This window comes from Corvus kubaryi, unplaced genomic scaffold, assembly GCF_017639235.1.
Source record: "Corvus kubaryi isolate FWS band 111438036 unplaced genomic scaffold, C.kubaryi_AGA036_p1.0 36968, whole genome shotgun sequence".
Classification (NCBI taxonomy): domain Eukaryota; kingdom Metazoa; phylum Chordata; class Aves; order Passeriformes; family Corvidae; genus Corvus; species Corvus kubaryi.
In genome coordinates, this window is record NW_024580997.1 from 22,465 (window position 1) to 29,104 (window position 6,640).

The 6,640-nt window shown below is 50.1% G+C and overlaps 1 long non-coding RNA gene across 3 annotated transcripts; it reads left to right on the forward strand.

Annotated features, from left to right (window-relative positions):
• The first annotated feature begins 798 nt into the window (after nucleotides 1-798).
• LOC121660855 lies at nucleotides 799-4,489 on the forward strand. 3 transcript variants are annotated; one of them, XR_006014793.1, is made up of 3 exons: nucleotides 799-2,883; nucleotides 3,260-3,846; nucleotides 4,424-4,489. It is a non-coding gene; the product is annotated as an uncharacterized LOC121660855 (long non-coding RNA). The 3 variants fall into 3 exon arrangements; XR_006014792.1 differs by having other exon boundaries at nucleotides 800-2,187; XR_006014794.1 differs by lacking the exon at nucleotides 799-2,883 and adding an exon at nucleotides 2,890-3,139.
• The last annotated feature ends 2,151 nt before the right edge of the window (nucleotides 4,490-6,640 follow it).

Genomic DNA, 6,640 nt, shown 5'->3' on the forward strand with positions numbered 1-6,640 from the left:
TTGCAGGAGGTTGGTAACAAGGGAGGGATCAAAGGAATAACCAACCAGAGGAGGGAAGGGTGTGGTGAACAGGATGAAAGGCACATAAGGGAACCAACCATGGGAGAGGAAGGGAGGGATCTTTTTCCCTTAGCCAATCACACAACGCCCCAGCCAGAGCTTTCTAGAAGCCTGGGAGGGGTACCAGCATGATTGGCAAGGGCCAGGGAGAAGACAAAGGAGGGAAGTAGGGTAATTGACAGAGAACTAGGCGGATACAAACTGGGTAAATACAAAAGTACAAAACCTGAGGGGAGACCCGGACTAAACCAAACAAAAACACACTCCCACAGTTTAGCAAACGCTATTTGCATGCTTATAAGGAGTGCTACCAATCTCTGATTTTTGATGTCATGCAGTGTTGCATCTTCAATGCGATTCGCAACCCCTACTACATATAGAGAGTCTGATACAATATTGAGGCGAGTGTCCTTCCATTGAGCCAAGGCCCAAGCGACAGCATAGAGTTCTAATGTTTGTAATGAATCCTCTGGTGTTGCTTTTAGAATCTGGTGCTTCCAGGTGTTACCATCTTTCCATGTAATTGCTGCTTTCCGTGACTTTCTTCCGGCATCAGTGAATACGGTGAGTGCATTGTCCAACAGTTTTTGAGCTCTTTTTGGTTTAGAAATCCACCCATGATTAGACATCCATGCTAGTGTAGGTGTTGGTAGTGGCTTTGCTACCAAATTAGGTCCTCCGCTCAAGAGGGCTCGCTGTAGCTCCGGTGAGTTAAGCAGGAACCATTCTAGATCCGTGGGCGATATAGGTATCCAGATCGTCCCTGGATCCGTTCCATCCACCTGCAAAATTCTGATGTGCGCTTTTTGAATTAGATCTGCTAAAGTTGCCACTTTTTCTTGTATTGTCCTTCTGGGCTGCAATGGTGGTGCAATCCATTCTAGGACCCTGATATCCTTTGGTGGCTCCCCTGTTTTTATTAATTTGCACTGGGTAATAGCAGCAAACAGATATATTGGGCTGCAAATGATTGTAATGTCCAAGGGCAATGCAGGATCACGTCTTGTAGTAAGGCCTGTAGTGATCTCCTCTGCAATAGTCTGTAACACAGCCTTCTGTTCGAGTGTCAGCGTAACAGATTGTGCAGGGTTGGTGCCCTTCAAAAGTGGACGAAGCTCATTTAGCAGTTCATTAGGAATGCTAGCTACGGGGCGAAGCCACTGCAGATCTCCCGTAAGTTTCTGCGCATCATGCAGGGTACGGATATCTGTATGAATGGTGAGTTTTTGTGGTTGGATAGTACTGTCAGTGATTTTCCAACCTAGGTAAGTCCACGGAGCTGAGGTTTGAATTTTTTTGGAGGCTATATGTAGGCCCCGATCATTCAATGTCCTGTGCAGCGTGTCCTTCTGCTGCGCGGTGAACGGATTTTCTTGCGCTAACAGAATGTCATCCATATAATGGTAAATGATGGTATCCGGAAACATTTTTCAAATAGGTTGCAGTGCTGAATCAACATAAAGTTGGCAAAGGGTAGGTGAGTTACGCATACCCTGAGGAAGCACTGTCCATTCAAAGCGTTGAGCAGGTGCTTCTCTGTTAATGGCTGGCAGAGTGAAAGCAAATCTCTACTTGTCATCTTCATGCAGGGAAATGGTGAAGAAACAGTCCTTGAGGTCGACAATCAGTAGCGACCACCCTGCTGGTAGCATGGAAGGGTTTGGTAGGCCTGGTTGGAGGGCCCCTATATCATGCATTTGCTGATTAACAGCCCGCAAATCATGTAACAGTCTGTATTTTCCTGATTTCTTTTTGATGACAAAAATTGGAGTATTCCAGGGACTTGTAGAAAGTCGCAAATGTCCTTGATTAAATTGCTCTTGAATCGGAATATGTGCTTGTTCAAGACTTTCCCGCTTTAGAGGCCATTGCTCAACCCGAACCAGATGTTCTGTTTTCCACCGGATAGGGATGGGGAAAGTCTAAGCAATGGCCGCTCCTATAAATTTGAATCTGTGGTAAGAACCATGCCCATTTGAGCGAGTATGTCTCGTCCTACTAGAGCAGCGACACCAAGTGGCAGTGGCATGATGGACACACTGCAATTTATCACTTGCTCAGCTATAGTCCATTGCAATGCTGGCACCGAGAGCTGCGGGAACAGTTCCCCAGAGCCCGAGGAGCCTGGTAAGGAGAGAGCCCACACTGCTTTAGAGAGCTCTGAGGTGGCTGCTCTGAGCCTGCCTCTGGCAGGAAGGGAGATGAGAGGAGTTGAGTTCTTGTCTGCAGGGTTGGTGCTCCCTGGTGCCTTTCGTTCAAATCCTGCCCTGGCACAGCCTCCCCGAGCCCTGCCCTCCACGCTTCTCCAGAGGCACTGACACCGAGTGCTGTGCTGTGGCCAGAGAGCAGTGAATAAACCTGACCTGTGGGAATTGTGTCACCAACCCGGGTGTCCCAGTTTTGTGCTGAAGTCCGTGGATGAATTTGCCGCATAGGGTGGAGGCCAGGCTGAGAGACTCTTGAAGGAACAGGGGAAAGAAAGGGCAAAAAGTCAGGCTAGGAGTCCAAACGTTTGGTCTCAAATCACTGACTGAAGGTAGTACCAGTCTGCTGGTATCTATCCTGAGACACAAGAAAAACAAGGAGCTGAACATCAGAGGCCAACCCACTGAAAAATCAAAAATCCAGTCACAAAAGGAAAAGCCTGAATGACCCCAGATCAGCAGGACCTAAGAGGAGAGAGGGAGCACTTTGGATCCATTCCTTAGCCAAGCTGGTGCAGCCTGCAGGCCTCGTGGGGAGCTCTTTCCCTCCCAGCTCTTCCTGCCAGAGCTGATGGTGGAGTTGGAGCCGCTGTTGCTCACTGCAGAGGGCAGGTCCCAGGTAATGGAGCTGGTTCATAGCTCACAGCACCCGTCAGCTTCAGCCATTTCAGTGAGGACTGAGGTGTCTCTGTCAGCACAGAGGAGGAACAAGGCTGGGCTTCTGTGTGGGAGCTGGGACTGTCTGTGCTTCAAGCTCTCATGGGTGCCATTTGCACTGTGGGTGCCGAGACTTTATCAGGATACTTGAGACCTTTGGAGGTTTTGAAAACTTGGAATGCTCCCTGCTCTTTAAAGAGCAGCCTTCAAATTCTGAAGTTAATTCTCTAGTGATGGCCCTTTCAGGCCATCTTTTACAGTCCCTGATAGAAGGACCATTGCTGCCCAGTGGAAACCACAAGGGCCAATATTGACTCAGTGTTCCCTTTGCTTCCCAGATTCCATCTGATTGACATTTCCAGGAGGGCTGTCCTGCATGGGAGGAAGAGGCAGAGGGAGAGCCTGTGACCATCAGGCAGGTGCAATCCCTCTGTCTCTAGTTGCATTTTTAGACGTGTAGTTACATTTGTGTATCTATGTAGTTATATTTATAGATTTATGTAGCTGTATTTACATATCTATATAGTTGTAGTTACAGGTCTGAGTAGTTAAATATATATGTGTAGTTGTAGATGTATATAGTTATTTTTTTATATATGTAGTTGCATTTATAGATGTGCAGTTATATTTATATATGTATATAGTTATAAATGGGCATAGTTATATTTATATAGCTATAGGTATATGGAGCTTTAGATAGATAGGTTGATATTTGAATAAATATAGGCTGCTTTTTAAGCTCTTTCTCTGCTTCCTCTCTCACCTCTTGCTTTTGCCCCTGTGCCCCCTCTGTCCCCTCTTCCTGTGCTGGCTCCGAGCTGGCGGCCGGGCCGGGCGGAGCAGCAGCTGCAGCCCCGGTGTCCCTGGAGCGGTGGGAGCTGCCAGTGGCCGCAGGCACTGTGCCCTGAGGAGCTGCTGGAGGATGGTGAGCCAGAGGGGGCTGGGGAGAGGTGACACTGAAGGGATGGTGACATTGAGGTGCTGGTGGTGCCGAGGGGTGTGGGGGAACAGAGGGGAATGGTGGGGATTGAAGGGAATGGTGGAGCAGAGAGGTGTGGAGGAGCTGCTGGGTGGGGATGGTGGGGACTGAGGGGACAGGGAAGTGGCACAGGCTAAGGGGGGTGTTAGGACTGAGGGAACTGGGAGGACTGAGCGGAGTGGCAGGAACTGAGGGCTCTAGAGGGAGCTGAGGGGAACAGTGGGGCTGAGGGAACTGGGAAAAGTGGGGAATGAATGATGGGACTGAGGGGTAGAAGTTCCACAAGGGAAGTGGCACAGGCTGAGGGGGGTGGCAGGCCTAAGAGGATGGGATGGGTTTGAAGGGAATGAGGGGGGATGAGAGGAATTTAAGAGTCTGCAGGAACTGGGAGGGGTCTGGGGGTTTGCCAAGGGCATGGCAGGGCTGAGGGGATGGAGGGGGCCAGCAGGGAGCACAGAGGGATCTGGGCCTGCGGCTCTGCCAGGCTGTGGAACCAATTCCAGAGCCTCCACTTTTGCCACAGCTGCCCTGAAGTCCTTGAGAAGACCCAGGACTGATGAGAACCAGCGGGGAGAAGCTGAAGGCCACAGCAAGAGCAGTGAACGGGGACCTGCTGCTGCCGCCCGAGACCCTGGCTGAGGCCCCAGGGCCGGTGAGGCAGGGTGGGCGTGAGGCTGGCGTGGGCTTTGGCCGCGGGCACTGGCCGGCTGGGCAGGAGCGGGCCCTGCCCGTGCTGGGGCCGCTCAGCGCGGCTGCCCCGGCCGGCACAGGGGCTGTCCTTGGGCAAGGCAGCTGTGCCGGCAGGGCCCGGCAGCGGTGCCGGCTGTGCCGCGCTGCCGGGGGCTGCGGGACGGTCCCACCGGGGCTGCGCTTGCCACAGCCTGGCCCTCTGGGCCTGGTTTTTCTTTCTAAGCCTCCTGGGGAGGCTCTGAGATTTCTCTTCCCTGATGGAAGTGCAGCTGCTGCCAAGGGAAACGTCCCGATCCTGACTCAGTGTTCCCTTTGCTTCCCAGATGTCCCATCTGCTGTCCCCGTCCAGGAGAGCTGCTCTGCACAGGAGGAAGAGACTGAGGGAGAGCCTGGGAACATCGGCGCCTGCAATCCCTCCCGATCTAGTTCTAGTTCTAGATGTTTACAGCTGGACTAGGAGAGCTAGAAGTATATGGATATTTACATATGTAACCTGATATTTGTATAGGTGTATATGTATGTATGTTGTTACATTACATCTGTAGTCATATTTTCATATTTGTTCAGTTGTGCAGCTGTATAGTTCTGTTGCTGGGCCTGTATGGATTTTTTATTGGTCCATTGATAGTTGTATGTTTATAGATAGGTTTGTTATGTATGGAATGTATTTTTCATGTTAGGTGTCATGATATATGTAATACATAATTAAATCTGTATATTGTTATGGTTGTATCTGTGTTTATTTGTATTTTTATATATATATGGAGTTGTATAGTTCCATAATTTTATTTATTCTGGATCTGGGATTCTTTAGGGAGGGATATCAATAGTTCCGTATTCGTATATGGGCTGTACAGTTATAGTAATATGTAATAAATTACATTGTTAAACTTCATATTTGTGTATAGTGAGTGGTTGTAGAGGGTTGCAAGAAATTAACGTTTTTAACTGAAGTTGATCTCTGTATATATTTACATAGCACGATTGTAACAATAAATTAGTTTTCTAAACTTCAACTGATACTTGTATGTTGGTAGATTGGCAGCGTGGGTGTATCAATTTAAAATAAATGTCATTTTTAAACCGAGTTGCTTTTTGTGTATGTGTACATTAGCAGTGCAAGTGTAACAATCTGCAATAAATTCGAAGTTTCAACTGAAAAGGTAGATTTGTGCTCTCCAAAGCAAGGAGCAGGTGTAAACGGGATGCTGCTGGAGGATTTTGGCCACGAAAATCCCCAGCCGTGCCCAGCAGATCCCCCAGCTGCAGCCAGGCTGGGCAAGGGAACGGCACATTTGGGATGGCAGCAGAGCCACACGTTGGCTACAGACTCGCTGCAGAGGCCTGCTGAGAAAATGGGACTCCCCTGAGCGTAGAACTGCAGCCAGGAGCCACCCGGCAAGGAGAAATCCACCCCCATCCCACCGGGAGCTCTTTAGGGAGCGCTCCAAGTGCCCCTCTGAAGGTCATCCTGGAGAGCAGCAGCAACCAGGGATCCTGAGCCAGCTGCGCTGCCTTTGGCAGCACTTTGGCAAAGGGTCTGGAGCAAGGGCGAGGGAACAGTGACTCTAACTGCTGCAGGGCAGGGATGAGGGAAGGGCCACTGACCCAAGGGCTGAAATGCTCCAAAATCCAGAAGGATGCTGGAGAACTGGGAAGCAGCAAGTTCTCACAAGCGCTGAAGTGATGGAAGCCCTTGGAGTGAAGTTCCCTGAAGGAACTCCCAGGGCAGTTGCTGCTGGGATCAGCAGTACCAGGAGACAGCAGGATCTGCTCATTTTGCTGGATCTGTTTCCAGGACACAGGCTGTGATCGCCCTGCTCACACAAACCCCGTGCCCATGGAGCCTGCAGGGTAAGAGCAATGCCGTTCCAAAGAGAGGCTTTGCAGCTGAAGTCCACCGCCCTCATGTTTAGGGAATGAATGCCTCCCGTGCCAAAGCACTGGCAGGTCACCAGGGCTCCGTGAGGCAGAGCCTTTAGAGGGGAAGAGAGATGAGGCACTCACACTCCTGAAACTCTTTCAGCTCTCTTAGTTTGTGGAATGAGAA